This window comes from Equus caballus, chromosome 14 (genome assembly GCF_041296265.1).
Source record: "Equus caballus isolate H_3958 breed thoroughbred chromosome 14, TB-T2T, whole genome shotgun sequence".
NCBI classification, from domain to species: Eukaryota; Metazoa; Chordata; class Mammalia; order Perissodactyla; family Equidae; genus Equus; species Equus caballus.
Genome location: NC_091697.1, coordinates 98,068,069 through 98,088,646, shown reverse-complemented (window position 1 = coordinate 98,088,646; position 20,578 = coordinate 98,068,069). Strand labels below are relative to the sequence as shown.

Genomic DNA, 20,578 nt, shown 5'->3' with positions numbered 1-20,578 from the left:
TGGGGAAGGGAGCATGGTGGGTTACAAGAGTGAGAAAAAGAGTTTCTCTGAGGTAACGTCCCGGTTTTGCCTAGAGTCCACCTCTTCACCTTTATCCCAACAGACACACTCTGTGAGGAGGTATTTCTGCTCTGGGCACAAGCGCAGCTTACCCAGAATATTACCACTGAATTATACGACATGAGCCAGTACTATTTCATTCGATTCATGAAGTTTTAAAATAAAAACTTACTCAGCTGAATTGCTTATAAAGGAGCTTTGTCCCCAGGTAATTCGTTAATCAAGGGACCACTGTGTAACCAGGGAGGGTCTTCTCTCTTTTCCGTTAAGGTGACATCTGCACAGAGTACACGTTAGACAAGCTTACTTTGTGTCCTGACTATTTTCCTCTCAACGTTTGGCTTGTCTCCTTGGCACATATAAAGAAACAGAGAGAGCAAGCACAGTTGGGATGAGTGGTGTGGAGAACATAAATATTTAAAAAGCTGTTTGCTGCTTTATCATGACCAAAATATATCATAACATGTTCAAAGAGGAAAACTCTCAGTAGCTTCCGGGAATTCCCTTTTAGGAAAACACCATAGGGGCTTGCAGAAGAGCTCACTTAGGTTGTTATTAATGAAAGTCTAGAGGTTCAAAAGGGAACAACAACCTTCCACTTACGGCTGGTCACTTTATGTGTGTGACCTCAATTTATAAAGCAACCAATGAGATGAAAATTCCTCTCATTTGATAGATGGAGGTACAGAGGTTCAGAGTGACAGAGCCATTTGTCTAGGGTCAATCTGAATTTGAGTTTAAAATCAACCTCTTTCCATTATGCCTTACTGTCTCACAAAGTGCTGATTCAGTATCCACTTAGCGAGAAAGAGAAAAAGGGAGAAAGGGTCATGGAACGAGGACTGGCTAGACCTCTGACAATGTTAGTCTTAGCATAACGGGGAAAAAAAACTGGATTTAGGGGCTGGGAGAGAAATCCCTTTAAGAATCAAGTTCTCCCTTGGAAACTTCTTCAAGTCTCTTACAAACCAGGATAGACACAGGTAGGTGAGAGTCTGACTATGTGGTTAAATAAAACATCCTAAGCAAGTGAAGCCTAAGGAAGAAAGATTAGACATGCTGAGATTTTATTCCTCCATTACACATGGATAAGCAAGAAATTTTAGGAAAAAACTAGCAAGCACAGAAGTAAACACAATTCCAAATTTACAAGAATGAGAGCAATCAGAATGACATAAAACCAATGCCTCTGGGGCAAGCAGTGCACTAACCTACACTTGAGCCTGTAATACCTGAAAGCATCTTCGTAACGAGTTAGTAATATTAGAGTCAACAGGAACACAAATCTGCATACAATTCTATTTCTATGCAACATCTCCATAGTGGTTGTTCCTCATAATGTATAGATGTTACTAACCAATATTCACACTGTTAAAATATACACACACACACTCAGAAAGGCACATACACAAGGGATAGTAATACTGTTAATTCACTGTTTTCAGTTATCTCTGGAAAAGACAGCTAACTGCATCACCAAACAAAGCATCATCAACTATTAGTGTCTGGCAGCTGAGCCCGAGAAGTACAATGAAGCCTTGAAGTGAGTATTCGCAGCCTATTTAGTGACATTTAAGTGAAATAAGTATCACAGAAGATAATGTCATGCTACTCAAATGATTCATCACTCTTCCTCTTCTTAGAATTTACAAAACCAGGAAATCAAAGTATATATAAAAGTCTGTGTCACATGCAAGTTACTCTAATTAAAACACATGCACCAAGCAAAATGAAAATAAACTACCAAGTAACTCTGTATTGCTCTGCCTGGTCAAAATGTAGAAGGATGTACTGAAATTGTGGCAATGGTAGGAAAACAGACAATAAAAATATATATCTGATACACAGAATTTAACTAAGTGTGGTCCTCTCATTGCCCATAACAAAATCACTGTGGATGTTTGTTAAAATGTTCCAGATCTACTGAATTTGGATTTTGGATGTTAGCCCAGTTTTCTGCATTTTTAAAAAGCTCGGCAGTTGACAGTTATGAACACTAAATGCTAAGAATTAGGACTCTACTCATTAAAGTTTGTTACAGTAAGAAAGAGCCGTGGGTCCAGCTGCTGGAACTGCCACCGCAGGAGATGAGCAGGGTTCTAGGAAGCCACTGGCCAGCGTACTGGGGTTGCTTCCCCAGCTTTCAATGCTCTTTCTCTTGTAATATCTTCAGGTTTACTTGGATATCTACATCAACAAATCCTCTAAATCCCTCCAATTTAGGGAGGAAGTCTGTACCTCAGAACTAAGTAAATCTTTTCCCTTTTCCTGGTCACAGTATTGGTCCAGGCAGGCATATGACCCATCCGGGACAACCATGTACAAGGACAGGTTTGCATGTGTTTGGGTGAAAAGAGGCTCTTGGAAAGGGAACTTCCTCATTCTTCCTGACAAAGTGTCTGGAAATAACCATCCCTCTCTCTGTCTTTTAGATGTGAACAAGGAAGTCTGTGGCCCCAGAAGTTAGTTGGCAGACATCCTGCAACCATGATAGTAGCCAGCTTTAGAAAGAAGCCAGTCCTGCGCAAAGGCAGAGTGGAGAAACAGAAAAAAATTAGATTATTGAGATATTGTTAAGAATCATATCCAGACCGACCTCTGGACTGCTGGTTCTGAGGAAAAATACTTCCACTTTATTGTTTATCTAGTTTGAGTTGAGCTTTCCCTTATTTGCAACTAAATGGCATTCTGCTACAACCCTGACCAGTTTTGTTGTTCCCATTTAACATATATTAGAATGCATAAGGAATTCACTATCTCTCAGGCAGGCCAGACCAGAAGTACATACCGCCCAGGGCTGGGCTTTCAGAGGACAGCTGGGCTTTCAGCGTTTAAGTTTCCCATGCAGCTCACCACCATGTTTTGCTACATTAAACCTATTCCTCTGCTTTGAAGTTGGTCACTGCTTTTCAGGACAGTCCGGCAGTGTACATGTTCATGAACTGGGTTGGTGCTTGAGAAGAGGAGGCATCCTTCAGACTTCCCTTTCTTTCCCTCTTTTCTCCCTCCCTCCCATTCTCCTTTTTTCCACAGGAACACTGGCAAGTACAATAACTACCCAAACCCAAAGGGCTGTGTACTACCCTGATATGCATATGACATTGAACCACACATACTTGTTCATCGCACAGGCTCTAGTCTCTCTATATGGTCTCAACAATACTTGTATCTCCTGTTTTTGTTTGTCTTATCCTCAGGTGTTTTCAGTAAATTTTCAGAACTTAGAAATTCAATCCATTCAAAAGCAATTCTATACCCAACGTGGCTCACCGTCAAATAGGAAAAGCTCACTATGAAATATATAAAATACATTCCTTAGCATATTGCAATCTACTTTACATATGGATGTTACTCAATTCATACTGACTTATGGATCATTTTGTTTGCTATATTAGACATCTAGTTAATTATGCACCAAATATGCTTTGCAAGTGTAGAGTTATCCATGTAATTCAGTATTTCCATAAGCAATTAAATAAGAAATATGTATTTTTGTACTCTGACAGTATTTTAGAATATTTTTATTCAACTGCAGTGATGTAAAAATAACAATGATGATGTTTATGAATGACGATATTCATGCCTGCCCAGATGTTAAATGCTATAAATGTGTGTGTCTGCGACTGCCAAGGCAAAGAAGAGCAAATGTCATTTCAAGTTTGTGAACTCAGTCATTTAAGTAGGTTGTGGAGTTGCCTCTAGAAGTATGCAGAGAAGTATTTAGAGAGAGATTTTGATTTATGTAGTTGTTCGATTGTTCGTTTGTTGGTCCTTGGCCAATGGTCCAATGTGGACATGCCTTAGGACTCAAAAGTTCCTATTACCAACTTCTTCCTTGGGAAAGTATAAAGAGGAGTGTTAGTCTCTCCTGGCCAAAGACTTCAGACAGCATACCATGGGCTCAATTCTACACTCTCAGAACTGCAGAGTATTTGGTTCACAGTGAGGAGCGGCAGAATTGTACTTGCACAGAAAATGTTCGGAGAGTTACAAAGTCTTCTCTTTTCTATCAGTCTTTTACATGCATTTTGATTCCTGTGCTAGATTTGGAGGATGATATCTACATGAGTATGGTTAATAATATATAATACATAAAATATAATTATGTACACATGTAAATAGTACATAAGTATATACTTATTTGCATGTTTATTAGTCTCTCCCGTTAGACGAGGAGTTTCATGAGGGCAGGGCTGCACCTTTTTTGCTCGCCGCTAAGTTTTTAGAATTGTGCCTCCAGCACTGAAGGGCTCAATAAATGTTTGTCAAAAGAAAGACAGAAAACACGGATAGATATTTAATACAGTCCTCTCTGTTACTCTATAAAATTCAGCTGCCTCATTATGCTATATTACCAGATTTACCAAAGAGAAAACCTACATTTTCATATATGTTTTAGTTAAATAAATCCATGTACAATTAAATATGTAATAATTTATATAACTATATGTAGCCACATAAATCAGATTATCTTTCTTGGAGCAAGAGAGAAAAAGAATAATGGTTGAAAGGACAATGGTAGCTCTCATAACCATCTGATCATCTCATGAAAAAATAAATCTGTGATTTTAAACTAACTCAAAAATCATCAAACTACAGTTTGTTAGTTAAATAGCTTCATTAAAACATACCCACAAAGTGCACTTTCTATGTTTAGTAGTGATATAGTTCACATGGGTTTTATAAGCTACTTATACAGTGAATCATGTTAACAGCAATTATCAGTGCATTTGTGATTTTCTCATTTTAGAAAGAGGTGCAAATGGGGAAAATAATAAAGAATGAATGGAAGCTTTGGTTTCACTTTCTGCCACTGAGTAAAAGAAAACAAATACATATTTTATAAAACTAAGCCGGAGTATTGGGAAGCTGGGAAGTAATATGACTCAATTAGCCTACATTCATATCCAAACTAATATTCAAGAGACTTTGGGGACGTAATTGGGACACATTTTCCTATTTAAAGGCAGCACTAAAGATTTTCAAGCTAGGTGATTTGACATTACAAAGGGTTTAGAACTCAGTATTTCATGTATCTATTCAATTGCCCTCAAATATCCTTTGTTTAATCAGTGTGTCCTTCCTCCTGATCCAAATTCATTCCATCCTGTGGACTGAATTCAAGTCTCACCACTTTTAGTTCTTCAGTATTTACTTCAATCTCCAGATTTATGTATTTATTCCCTTCCAACTCCCACTGGCTTTTAAATGATAACTTAAAGCCAGTTCTAAAAGCAAATGGCAATAATACTTTCCAGTCTTGTTCCCAAACTGGACATTACCCACTCTTCTTCCTGCCAAGGCAGTGCCTAACTTTTAGTTTTGTATAGTGCACATGATTGGTGCTAATTAAGTATTTTTAGAAAGCTATCCAATTTTACAGATGAGAAAATAAAGTCTAGCAAGTGAATTTAATGGCTGTTTTTACATTATTGTGAGCCATACAAAGCGAGGACTGGAAATTAAACCTCAGATAGCCTTAGAAAATTCATGGACAAATAGAAGGGAGAAACTTGTGAGGGATAAAGCAGACCAGAAGTTAATATAAATGATTGCTCAGATTTGTCAATTTTCAGTAAAAGTAATTCATAATCGTTTTGAAAATTTAATACAGGAGAGGGAGAATAATTGTACAGTGAGAATGCTGCTTAAAGTGAGTAGGAAGCAATGAAGCTGAGGTTACCTGTTCACCATATGTGAGTTTCATTTGGTCATAGCACCCATATTATTCTGTTTCACAGAATATGATAGAAGGATGCTGACACCATCAGGATTATGTTGTACGGATTTCTGCTTTACTTATGTGTGGGAGACCATGGACTTCCACCTCAGTTCATTTCCATAAGTCTGGATAAATGAGCTAATCTGAAAAGCAAATCTGTTAAAACCAAAAGAACACAAAACTAAAAAGTAATGGATAGATCCAGCCATATTGGCACAAATCTCAGTGACACCATCCACTTAAGGAAACCACAGAATCATCACATATAAAATGTTAATACCAGAAGAGATTTTGTGATTAAGGGTGTTGGCAAAATGTCCATTGTTACAACGGGTTAAGGTTTGCATTGCGAAATAGAAGTATATTTGTTTAATCATCTAAATTACCAACTAAAAACTCACCTCAAACTGAATTTTAAAGTAAAACTATTTAAACATCAGACTATATATACATATATAGTATATATTAATAATTATATATTCATTTATAATATAATAAAGAGGATTCTACAATAGATGCTGTTTTATAACCTTCTTTTTTCACAAATATATTGTATATATTTTTCTATGTCAATATAATAGTAAATATGGACAGTATTGAATAATTTTCTATTTTATGGATATATCATGGTTTAGTTCAGTATCAAATGATATTTGGATGGATTCAGGAGTTCTCGCATATAGATATTTCAATGAATGATCAGACTCCATTTGAATAGTGGGAGAAACATGAAACAAAAAAAAAATGACTAGATAGCTTCATTAAGTAAAAAGGAGCGCATAATCCTAAACACAATACAAAATATTCACTTTTTATAAATAAGGCTACTAAATGAACCTCTTTTCTATGCCATCAGCCTATCTTTAGTAATGTGCTTCTTAACTATATTGGACAATCTATATTTGTGCTTTCTTCTTGTGAAAGTTACTCTCTTGTAATAGCTACCGTTAGTGGAGGTCAAGTAAAACTTCCAAAGTCCCAAGTCCACGTAGCACAAGACACAGAGACAAAGAGATGGCTGAGTCCTGTGCTCAGGTAGATGCAGCCTTAGAATGATGAACACATTTCCCTGCTCGTCACCCTCTACCCGACTGGGGACGTTTAGGGTTGAATACTGAATATTCTGTACTTTCTAGGATATAAATAATATAAAAGCTCAGTGTTTTTAAAAAATAAATCGTGACTAATTGAAGACAGAAATTTACTTTATTACAAAATCTTAGCTTATAATTAGTGTGTGTGTGCGTGTGTGTGTATACAAGCCAGTATTTAGTATGTTACAGTTATTTCCAACATGACATTTTTACAACTTTAAAATTTGCGAAGTCTTTTAGTAAAATATCATTCTTTTTTTATTGCTTGTATTCCAAAGAGGAACTTACAAATTTTATGATGGCTTTGAAATGATGCATTCCCAAAATATAGACCCACACATTTGGCTTAATTAAAATATCTTTTGAAACTCAAAAGATGAAGGGAAAAAAACAGTGGGCACGTCTGATGGAAGAGAGCTGAGATATTTCTGGAGGATCTGTCTGTTTCTCTTTGGTCAAGGGGAGTTATTTTTTTCATGTAGTTTGAACTCATCCCAAGGACGTAACTATAAGAGAGAAAGCACAGCTTCTGCCTGCCTACATAGAACTCAGCTAATCTAATGTGCCACTGACTTATTCAGCAGTGAGTTAATGACTGCTATAGAGGATTTTTTTTCCTGTCTGTTAAAATAGAAGCTAAAATTAAATGCTTTTTTTTTTTTCAGAATTAGGACTTTCTTTAAAAGAAAATAGTCAGTGTATCCACATTCAGGTGTTAATCAAATGACATTGACAATGTAATTTCCTTATCTGCAAAACTTGTCACCCTAGGCTAAAATTTTTCCTTAATTGGAATGTCTTTAAAGAATTCAGCTGATAAAAAAGTGGACAGGTCTAACTTGAAGACAATGAAATGGAATAAAGGTGCAGGGCTATTCAGGGAGCGTCCAAGCCTCCTTCTTACTATCTTGGAGTTTATTTCCAAGGCGGGAATGCACATTATTAACTTCTACTCTTTAAACCTTCAAGAAACAGTCTAGGAAACAGCCTGTTCAGAAAACAGGATGTAAGCAACTGTTGAAAATAAAAATTTAAATGCAAACCAAACTTAAAGGTCACTTAGTCCAACCTGCCAACCAAATATCAAAATATTGCTTCAAAATATCTAGTGGCAGGGCACTCATAATCTCACAAAGGAACATGTCACATCTCTCTCCTAGAGCCAGCCTGTGGAAAACAATGGAATAATGGAGCTCCTTCTTTGACATACCAGCCATTCAAATCTTTGAAGACAGCTATCATACCCCCCATAGTTCTCTTCTTAACTGAGATAAACATCTCTCCTTAATTTCACAGATCATGGCCTACATCCTGGTCATCATTTTTGTTAGCCTCCTCTTGATAAATTCAAATTGGTCAAGTTCTTTTAAAATGCAGCAACAAGAATGAGATCTTACAGAGACAAGAATTATATCTCCAGATGAGATATAACTAGTGCAAAGTACAATGATGTTATGAACTGCCTTTTTTAGGCTGCTGAATTACAACTAATAATCCAACTTTGTATTAGCTACTAAAAGTAAAGAACTAATTTCCTTTCCCTCCCTCCTCCAGCGCCACCTATGGACCAATTCCTAGAGCACGGGGGACTACTTATCTCCTTCAGTCTGAGGGCAAGTTTGGGCAGGAAAACGAAGGGTGGGGAAGACACCCAAGGAGGAGGTTATGCTTGGCGTGGGGGTCAAGAGAGAATATGACCGGCTTGCCAGCAATGTTAAAAGTACCTTAGTAATGGAAAAATTGCAAAATTTTGAAACCAAGCAAAGGATCAAAGGTATTCTTCCAACGTTTCATCTTCTCCTAGCGAAGAATCTAGTTTGCTTGTTATTTCATATGTAGTTGATTAAAGTCCACAGATGAAAAACCAAACGTATGTCTTCATCAAAACAGTTTCCTTGGTGTCGAGGACTAGGTGTCTATGCAGGTGAATATAAATATTTTGTGGCTTCTCATGGGATTTTCCACCTGTAAACTGACATTTCTAGTCATGGAGGCGCCCCCTGGAAACTGTCTTTCAACCTTTACAGTTCTTTCTTCTAGCAATTAATTTCTGGTTAGAAATTCTATGTTAGAAATTAGCACTAATTTCAGTCAATAAGCCACACTTAACCTTTTCCAAATCAACTACCTATTAGAGCAAGTCTTATTGAAAACAACCACAATAATTAATGAATTGAAAAATACATTTATCTTGGAGGTAGAATAAAAATGTAAGAGAAAAAAATCGTACAATTTAATCCTCAAAAGAAAAGCCTGAGGTAGCACTTAAAAATTACCTCAAATATTCAGTTCAGCTAAGAGTTTTGTGTTGTTTTGTTTTTATAATTTTGTATGCTTCAATAATGTATCATCAAAAGAGGTTATAGAATCATGTTCCTGGGATAAATTTGTTAAAAACATTGAAAACTATATTATGGGAGTACATCAAGGGGAGGACTAGGGGCCCTATACAATACAGGTCCAAACCACCTTCCTGGTCTGGCTCCCAATCATCCCTATAAACTCTAAATAATCTGGGCAACCACTAATGTTAATTCTTCCAGAAGGTTCTCAAGTTTCTCATCTTTGTGCGTTTTTTATCATCCAGTATTTTGCTTAAAATGTTTCCACCCAATAACTTTGCTATTGAACTACACTTTCTTCCCAGCCCATCTCAAACACCATCTCAGCCACCAAATCCAATCCCCAGGATTGGAAGTGGCCTTTTCTCCTCTTGGTAGCTATAGCTCTTTGTTCTTCTCTTATGACGTTATTTCCTGTGTAACGACTATTGATGTGTGTGTTTTATAATCCTTTCCCAAATGTAAGAATCTCAAGGTAGGTCCTTTATCTTGGGGTCATATACAAAGGCAACATTAGCCTCTGGGGGTCAGGAATAGCTTTCCAGAGATGCTCCATAATATTCTTTAAATGGAAGATCTTAGTGTTCTCTTCTACTCTGTGATTCTATCTTTATGCAAAGCCACAAAGGCCTTATTGTTGATCTATCACAACTAAGAACCTAATATTAATATGTTGTCATAAATTCCAACTTGGCATTTATTATGCCTTTGCAAGATTCCCATTTTGCAATCTTATAAAGAAAAATCAATTCATAAGTTATTTGCTGTAAGCATAAGAAAAGCTATACTCCAGAAAGGCTGACTCCTAATTATGCAGGCATTACTTACATTACTCATAATTTTCAAATAATAAAACACAGGGTTCTCTTTTTCCCATACCAAGTGAGGTGATCTTTCAAATTATATGTTGAAGGAAAGAAATTTTTGAAAAATTAAAAGCTGACAGCTAAACTGCCCCCAGTTTGCATATTCAAGCACAAGCAGAAAAAATCCTAACATAAAAATAATAGGTCAGGATTTATTGGACATTTCAATAATATTATTAATGACTGAAATGATGGAAGAATATTCAAGGACTTAGAAGCTTGATTTCTGCACGTAGCTTTTTAATTGTCTATAAGGTTTAAATGTTTATATTTACTTATTTTATAACTCCTATATAGCTCTTATTATAATCCAGGCACGGTTCTAAGAGCCTTACATATATTAATTCATTTAATTTGAACAAAACCCCTTTGAGGTTGGTACTGTTGTTACCCTGATTTCACAGATGAGAAACAAAGGCATCAAGAAGTAAATAATTTGCCCAAAGTAACAGAGCTAGTAAATAGAAGAGCCAGGATTTGAATTCAGTCTGGCTGAGTTCTTAACCACAGCATCATGATGCAATCATTTAGAGAATGCGTTCCTACCGAATTCCAAGAGAGCATGGTCAGCATGTGACGAGCGCTGGAATCAAAGATATTGCTACTATTATTATATCTCCAGGTTCTCTCATTGTTTCAAAGTATCCATCCCCACATGTATAACAGGCACAGTTTAACTTGAACACAAACAGTGGACTGTGGAAAAGCATGGGACAAAATTTCAGGTTCATCTGTCCTGCCACTGAGCAGGCATCTATGACCTTGGTTCAGTCATTACATTCATCACAGGATCATTTTCCCATTCAACTTTGAGACTGGTATTAGCTCAACTGTTTGTTTCAAGGTTATTACAAGAATAATACATATATCAGCATTTCAGAGAATAGAGTACTCTAAAAATACCAGACACGGTTAAAGGGAAAGGGGTGAGGAAAAAACGTCCTTGGCATCATGGGATTGGTAAATTGCAGAAAAAAGCCATCTGCCCTCTCCTTTCAATGTTCATTACATGACGGCCTGCTAATAGCATGTCTAGTTGTGAGGTGAGACTTACTACTGATATTTTGGGTCAGGAAATCATTGTGGAGAATAACATAGCTTGACCTACATAGTCGAATAATTAATAAAAGCTGACTTTAGAGGCCAGAGGCTGTTCCGTGATACACGCCATTTATCCATTGCCTGAAGAGCCAAAAGAATTGACTGAAAGACAGCAGACTTGACACACACAACATCTGTCTCGTTGGAAATATTTGGCAGTTACTGTAGAGATGAGTTCTGTGGCCAACTGCTCTCCGTGATTTAGATGAAGCACTTGGGGTCTGATTTCTGAATTAAAATCTTACCAGATAAAGACATTGTGGGCATTTCTCAACAGGCTATGCAAAGAGGAGACTAATTCTTATCTGAAATTTGCTATATTTTCCAAGGATTAGTACTTAAGAAAACTGCTTATCTGGTTCTATCTTTTGCTGAGGAATTGACATTTTGTCCTTCCTAGCTTACTTTCCAAATTTTGATTAAAAGAAAGATAATAATAAATATTGATTGTTGTCCATTTTAAATCGTAGTTTGGTGAATTTTATACTCTCAAAGGGAAAAATTAAATACATTTTGAAAAGGATTCTGCCCAAATTCTCTCTCCTTATATGACTCATTTAAAAATTATGTTGCCATCGTACTTGAAGTACTGTGGATTACAGAATTAGCCTTCACATAAATACTTTGATATATGTTGAACAATAAATTGTCTTCAAGCACAAAGTTACCTTGAGATGTCACCCAGGTTTCCTATGGCTTCAGGGACCGTGGCCAAATAAACCTTCACATACAATGACATCTACTTGAAGCTCCTTGAGAAAAGAGTCATGCTTTCTACTGCATTTTAGTAACCCTTATTCTTTACTTTAATAATTCCTCATAAAAAACAGCATGTAGGTGCCAATAAGGTTTCCTGATTAATTAATCTAATTTACCAATATTAAATGCTATAAGAGTTTCTAATAGTTCTAAGAAATAAATTTCAATCTATCAAAATACTTATTTTCATCTCTTTCTCTTCCTTCTATTCTCTGTGTAACTAATGGTAAAAGGAAAGATGAGAGCAAATGCTCTGTCCTTCATCCAGTGGCCTTTCACTTTCCATCCACAGGATACTAATCATTTTCCCACTTCCTACCTTTATCTAACCTTCTTAGGCTTTCTTTCTCTAGTTATCCTAAGTCAGCTGCATACTTCAGATGTTCCACAGCCATTATTTAAGGTTTCCTTGATAAAATGCCTACTCTTTCTCTCATTGGCCTGAATTTTAGAGAATAGCCTTTTTCTCATAATTTTTATCAACCAAACTGGACTTTATATAGATGCCTCTTTACAGTTTGTCCTTTTTAAATGATTTTTTTGCCTTATACAATAATCAAGTGAAAATAAAAGAGGATGTAGTCTTCACATGTTATTTAAAAAGTACATTTGATGGGCTAACAATCTCTTCTTCGCTCTTCAAGTATATTTTTCTCCTCCTATTATAAAAATCAAATAACCCCAAATCTGCATTACTCTGATTAAGTAGATCTAAACCCATTAAGCTTTCTTTTCATTATAAATCCACCATGACAAACCGTTTAGCCTTTCCTATACAATCTTTCTGATATTAAAGGTTCTCAAATAACTCTTCATCCAACAACTTACTTTTAAGAATTTAGTCTAAGGAGACAGTGAGGAATGTACACAAAATTTGGTTAAAAGAGTGTTTATCAAAATGCTTATAAGAGAGGAGATTTGCATGCAACTTAAATGTCCAAAAATAGAGGCTGGTTGAATAAAATGATGGTAAATGACAGAATGTTAGCCTGATGTTTTAAATAATGTCAGGAAAGAATTTTTAATGAAATGGAAACATTAATTTTATATCCTAAGTGGAAAAAAAGTGATATCAAAAAATATGAACTATGTACTGCAGAAATTTTACACACACGTATGTATACACATAAACACACATGTGCACAATTTTATATGAGGCATCAACTTAACTTGCTATCACTCTTTATGTGATTATATACAGCTATAGATACATATATAAAGAGACCTATAGATAGAGGTAAATGATAGAAAAAAGAATGAAAGTATATATAACCTAAGATTATGATAATTTTATTTACTTCTTTTACTTTATATTTCCCAAATTTTCTTCATTATTTTTGTAAGGAAGAAAATCAATAAATTCTATGTAAAATATATATTCTTAAATATAGCTGGCTATTCCCAAGACAAAAGCAGTGTGTACACTGTTAGCTTTTCTTCCTATTATGGCATTCAACAGCTCAACCTAAAGATAACTATTTTATTTTCTTGTTTCTATTGTAATCACAGCAGAAACAGTTTGCTGATTCTCCAGCAACATATGAACTTTCATAAAATGATAGAATTTTAATACTTCATCACGTTTGCTTAAAAATAATGTTATTTTTTAAAGACTTGCTCTGTTTGGGATACATGGATTGATGTGTAATTAATTCAATTAAAACGAAACAAATGATAGGTATAATTGTTAGAATCAAGAAATAGATTCGTGTGGAAAATCAACGAAGAAGATAAAACCAAGTAAAAGTATGGAAGATTTTAAAGAAAGTTGGACATGTTTTAACTATTTTATAAGTCCTTTGTGAGTCTCTTGTAGATCTCTTTTCCATGAAAGTGCTCAACTTGGAAAAGAAAATTTTTCCAGAGATTAATGCTAAATTTTCCCCTTAGCCTATCACTTTAAAATAGTAATTTTCATTTTCATAAATGTGTAGAATTGTACCTTTTGGCAGTGCTACAACTGACCTCATGCCACTCCATTTGGAATCCAAGTAAAAGGACAATTTAAAGCTATTTTCCATTTTAACCTTTCTAATTTTTCAATATATTTTCCTAAAGTGAGCAGAAAATACTTTTTTCTTTCTTTAAGAGAATTTTTACTTCTTTCCTCCCTTATAAAAAACAGAGGATTTGATAAAAATCACTATTTATAGAATTTTTGTATTCATAGTCGGTAACATAAAAATCAGTATCTACAGATATCTACAAGTTTATCAACTTTGTGCATTACCAACAAAAACTCTTAAAAAAACAAAAAAAGAGAAAAGCAACTAACTGACATCTCATGGTAGACTGAAAACCAGCCACACATTCTTCTTCTTGCATCCTCACCTTTGCAATACGAAGTGGCAGATCCTTCCATCAAAAGTGGTGTTGACTAGTCTGACACAGCTGAGACTTGAAAAATGCTTGTCACTGGGCTGGATCTTTCTTACTGCTCTTGAGACCTTTCCACTACCACTGTGTAAGGACACCTGATACAGCAGAGACAAGCCGTCCCAACTGAGCCATCCTCCACTACCCAGTACCAGTCAACCAGAACACCAACTTAACTTTCTCATAGAATTGTGAGATAAATTATTGTTTTTTAAATCCACTAAATCTGTGACGATTTCTTAAGCAGTAAAAGCTTAATGACACACATCCACTATCATTGCATTCACAAAAGTATTTCTCCTCAATCATTGGGAAGGATATACACTTAGAAAAAAATACAATGGTTAAAATGGTATACATCAACTTTTCAAAAAATGTGTTACATTGTCTTTTCTTACAAATAAAAGCTTTATCACAACTTGGCTCCAATCTTTCTTCTGGGCAAGAAAGGATTTCTGTACTTGATATTTTATGACATTCTTTGATATTCTCTATTTTTCTCTTAATATCTAATTGTTAGGGCATGGAATTGCAAGCTAATAAATTCTAATCATTGTAATTGACAACGAAGTAGAAATGTTTTTAAATTAATAAGCTAATAGTTTATAAACTATGTTATAGAAATGTTTACATATATAAAAGAAAATTACTTTTTTATAATACATGCAAAATAAATGGCAAAAAAATTTCCCTAAAATTGTTGTCTGTTATCTTAACTGTACAATTCTATTTGTTTGTATGAATACATATTTAATCTTTCTTATTATCAGAAAAATAAGTAAATATAATTCTGAAAATAAATCCCTTTGACTCTAGTTGACTGGGAAATTTCCTACCAATCATCTATGGCTGGCAGCTTTACAGAAACTATTTTAATCATGCAGAATAGCTCTCATTATGATCATTTCTAGAAATATGGATTCAATCATGAGCTATCCTTCCTTAGACCAAGAAGATATCTCAAGGGGAGAAAAAAACTGACAACTGCTCATAATTTCATCTACTTTGTGAACAATTTAACTGAAATTTACCAAATCTCTCATTTGGTAATCAAAGTTCAGAAATCTAAAAATAGCCTCACTCTACCCAAGAGATCTACTTAATGCTTGTCAACATTCTGATATTCCATGGCCACTAAAAAGAAGTCTATTAGACAGAGTCAGTCTCTGTTACACTACTTGATATTCTGACACTGAATTCTCATCCTCTAAAAGACAAACATGAACATGACTATTCATAGGGTGAGAGGTACAACGTAACTTTTAAAAAAATTTGTATGAAAGTCTTTATGTTTCTGGGATAAATGTAACCAATTTCTCAGAATGAAATGGAAGCAGGAAAGATTATGAGATTATAAATGAAATTGATGAGATTTGCAGGCCACAAATTTAAAAGAATCCAAATTCACCTTAGGAAAGGGATACCAGTTACCAAAAAGAAATTGGTTTGGATGGAATATAGCGAAGAGGACAGGAGAGGATAGAAGGTAAATATTTACTATTTTTTCTAAATAAGAAAATCTGATCAGAAGCCAATGCAATTACAGAGAGGATAAAGAGGGAGAACCATAAATGAAATGATGTATGGACTCTGTTACTCTGTGCTGAACTACTCTCAATAACACAGGGTCTTGAAATTTTTTAACAAAAGTGATGAGGGATTTTATATTACTACCACATTCCAATGTTTATGTTGTTTTCAGACTGATAGTTTCAATAGGTTAAATGTATGCTAAGTATTATTGAAATTTCTCTATGAGTCATCTAACATAATTTCTAGTAAAACAAAAGCTTAGCTTTTATGTCATATTTCTGAATCATAATGACATTACAATTCCATCTTAAAAACCTCCCTGAGGGGCCAGCCCAGTCGCGCAGCAGTTAAGTGCACACATTCGACTTCAGCAGCCCGGGGGTCACTGGTTCGGATCCCAGGTGCGTACATGGCACCACATGGCAAGCCATGCTGTGGTAGGCATCCCACATATAAAGAAGAGGAAGATGGGCACAGATGTTAGCTCAGGGCCAGTCTTCCTCAGCAAAAAGAGGAGGATTGGCAGCAGTTAGCTCAGGGCTAATCTTCCTAAAAAAAAAAAAAAAAACCTCCCTTAGCCTCAATTCCCCTTTCAGTTACTGTCCTCTCTCCCCATCCCTATACAATGAAGTTATTTCAATCCCACTTTTTGTTCAAACACCAACTTCTCAGTCTTTCCTACTAGTCTTATCCAAAAATATACCTCCTACTATTCTACCTCAAACTGAGCTTTAGTTTTCTTTATAGAACTTACCATGATAAGCATGGGGTTTATTGCCTAATTTCCCATTTGACTAGAAGATTCATGAAGGCTAAGACTATTTTTTTATTGGTTATATCCTCAGGGCTAGGAAGTGTGTGGTAAACAGTATACACTCAATAAATATTTGATGGATGGAAGAGTAAATAAGTGCATAAACTGATTAATGTTTGTTATAGCCATTTTTTAAATTAAAGATTTTATTTTTAGAGCAATTTTAGGTTCACAGCAAAATAGAAAAGGGAATAGAGATTTCCCATATAGTCCTGACCCTACACATACGTAGCCTCCACCATTATGAACATCCCCCACCAATGTGGTACACTCGTTATAATTGATGAGCCTGCACTGGTATGTCATAATCATCTAAAGTCCATAGTTTGCATTAGGGTTCATTCTTGGTGGTGTATATTGCATAGGGTTGGACAAATGTACAATGGCTTGTATGCCTCATTATAACATCATACAGAGTATTTTCAGTTCCCTAAAATCCTCTGTGCTCTGCCAATTGTGTTTGTAATTTCAAACTTCACTTATTCGTTACTGGTAAATAGGAAAACTATTGACTTCTGTATGTTAACTTTGCATTCTACAACTCTTCTGTAATGTCATTTGTGAAAAGAAACTTATATTTCTTCCTTCCCAATCTGTAAATCTTTTATTTCCTTTTCTTGTCTTATTGCAGTAGCTAGTATTTCCAGTGCAATGTTGAAAAGTAGTAGTGAGAAAGAGTACCTTTGTCTTGTTTCTGATCTAAATGGGAAAGCTTTGAGTTTCTCACCATTAAGAATGTTTTCAGCTCTAGATTTTTTAAAGATACTCTTTGTCAAATTGAGGAACTTCCCTTGTATTCCTAGCCACTTTTAAAAATATTCCTGTAATTCTTCCAAGTGCTACAACCGCTTTCTCCACAACTCCAGTGAAACTGATCTTGACGAGATCACAGGTAAGACACATATAAATGTTTATCTTGCTCAGCTTCACAGTATCTGACATTGCCGGTCACCCATTCCTTGAAATACTGTCTAACCTTAACTTTTGGGGTGCGGCACTTTCCTGGTTTCTGTTATATCTCCCTGGCCACTCCTTCTCAGATTCCTCTAGAGATTTAACTTTCTCTGCCTATTGCTTAATTATTGATGAACCTCTTATTGGTTTCCATTTATTGGTCCTCTCTTCTTTTCAGAAGTTATTCTGCTTCTGGGCAAATTCATACACTCCCTGAGCATCAACAACCATCTGTAGAATTATGACTTACAATCTATGCCTGATTTCTTAACTAATGTCTAGCAAATTCCTCAAATTCAACATGTGATGTACTCAACTCATTTCCTACCTCCAAATCCAGTGTATCCTTAATTTACGCTATCTCAGAAAATGGTACCCAGTTGCTTAGGCCATAACCTGAAGATGCTTCTTCTTTACTTCTCCCTTTCTCCAAGCCCCTTTTACTCAATAACCTCAAAAGTCACCAATAATTATCTATCGTATCTTTTAAATATTTATTAACTCTCTCCTCTCCATTCCCTTTGTTACTACGTGAACCCAGACCAAGATCATCATGTCTGACCTGGTCCTCTGAGTAGCCTTCAAATTGTCCCCTTATCTCACTCTGTTCTAATTTTTGTTCCATACTGCAGTGGCAGTGATCTTCTCAAAGTACAAATCCTCTCCATTGCTCTTAGTGTAAAGTCCAAATTCCTTAAAACAGCATAGAAGACGGCAGAATCAGCCACCGTCCGCATCTTCAGACTCATTCTTGGCCACCATGTCTCTCTTTTGTAAGCTCTAATCACAGTGAGTTTCTTCCAGCTCGTGGAATTACTACTTTTCTTATCTCCTGGCTTTTTAAAAAGCTATTTATTCTGTCTAGAATACGTCCAGCTTTCTGCCCGCTAGATTGAAATTAATTTTTGGAATTATGTCAAGATGTTATTTTTTCAGGTAGGCATGCATTCCCTGACACCTAGTTTAAGACAAAACATCTGCTTTATATTCTTATGGCTCCATATACTTCTCCTGTCACAACATCCATCATATTTACCTATTTATTTATCTGCTTTCCTTATTCCACAGTAATTTCTATAGATTTGTTTACCTTTGAATTCCACCATTTAGATAACTATTACTTAGTAAGAGCTCACGAAACATTTGTTTAGCAATAAATGAAAACTAATTTTAAGTCAATCATTTATTTTGTTCTCTTTTAGTTGTAAAAGTTCATATTTGTCATTGGTTTACTGAATTACTCTGTTAGCATACAGAAGAGAATTATGTATGCCATGAAACTTGAACAATTTAATAATTCTTAGAATTTCTATACACGAAGTCTAGAATACTCACTGGTAATAGAAATTTCTATATGAAATAAATGTGTCACCATTTGGCTCCAAATTTCACAGTGCCATCCAGGAATGTGAGCAGGTAATTGGGAAGCAGTTTGGGGTTTATGTACACGGTGGTCTGTCTACAAGTTCCCTGGAGAGGGAGGCAGCAAGTGGGCACATCTGTGCAAACACTAATTAATCTGGCTGATGTCCTCAAGTCTGAGGATGTAAAGTAAGGGTTTTTCTTTCTTTCTTTTGCTGAGAGAGATGTGTTCCTATTGCCTTTTGCAGATATCAGAAGTGAGTCTTAACAACTCAAAGAGACTGAGAACACTGAGGTGTGTAGTTACATCTGTATAAGGGGAATGTGTGGGGGACAACAAGACAGAGAGACAGAAAGAGACAGAGAGAGGTAAAAGATGGATACTGGAGTACACACAGATCAAGGATTAAGTCCAAAGAAAAGCAGTGTTATCTAGTGAATGAAGTTCACAAATCTGAGCGAGTCAATTTCTCCAAGCTTCCCCGCACAATATAGGAATGTAAGTGCCATGAGAATTGATTGCAAATGTGACAAAGTGTTTTGTGCTTATCTGACACTAGATGCTTTGGGAGGGAAGAATAAAAGTAGAAAATTGGATGAGGATCTCTTGAACTAAGCAGCATCAAGAAGTTGAATCAGGGCTACTACAAAGTAATGAGGTTTGAGGTAAAGTCATTAAGCAATTTTTATCTCTAAGAATAGCATGTATCGGAAATTCTCCTTTCCAGACGTACTACAACGAAGAGAGTATATGTTTGATTGTAGATTGAACAGAGTAAAAATTATTTAAAAAATTGGGGTCAAACACAACTTTTTCTAGGTGAATATAAATAAATTATTTCCTTTCCTTTGCAAATTAAAAATAAGGAGATTTAGAACTTCATATAATCACAAAATCTGTATGGTTTGAAGTTTAGAAGAAACCTTCGACACATCTCCATCTCTGGGGGGATTAATGTGTAAGCAAAAATAGTGCATGGTGACAGCTCAAATCTTGTGTCTTTTAAGATATTACATTAAAATACCTAGAGTTTTTTGGAGGATTATTTTTGTGTGTGAGTGTATAAAATTCTAGCATATCCTATGCTTTCTGCATTACCACTACCCAACAGCAGGGAAACAACAGCAACAAAATGTCCCAGCAAAGTAACAGACTTTTTAAACTGAAAAGTCAAGATGCTCTTTAATGATCTAATATTTCATATATTTAGTCCCCATAATTAGTTTTAAAAATATGAAAAAACCTGAGGTAGACTAGAAAATAAAAGCATTGCTACTAAATGTTTTTATTCAAAAAATATTCAGTATTTCCTTATCTATAAGCAAAGATGGAGTTTAGAAAGAGGCAGGAGAAGGGCAAGTAAGGTCATGTGTCTGTCCTAAAGAGATATCCAACCTCAAAATTGTATTTCATCTTCCCTATTTTTTCACCTTTTAAAAAAATTATTTCACAATATAGCAAAGATATATTTAAGAAATTGGACATTTTAAACTTTTAGGAGACTTTTCTATTATTTTAATGTTATAAAGCCAACATATTATATTAGAATTGGTATAACTCATAGGCAATGCTAAATGATAAAGCAAATATGAAC

General features: G+C 35.3%; 1 protein-coding gene across 2 annotated transcripts in view; it reads right to left on the bottom strand.

Moving 5' to 3' along the window:
• EDIL3 (EGF like repeats and discoidin domains 3) overlaps positions 1-20,578 on the bottom strand; it is a 381,208-nt gene that overhangs the window by 238,641 nt on the left and 121,989 nt on the right. The window lies entirely within an intron of this gene.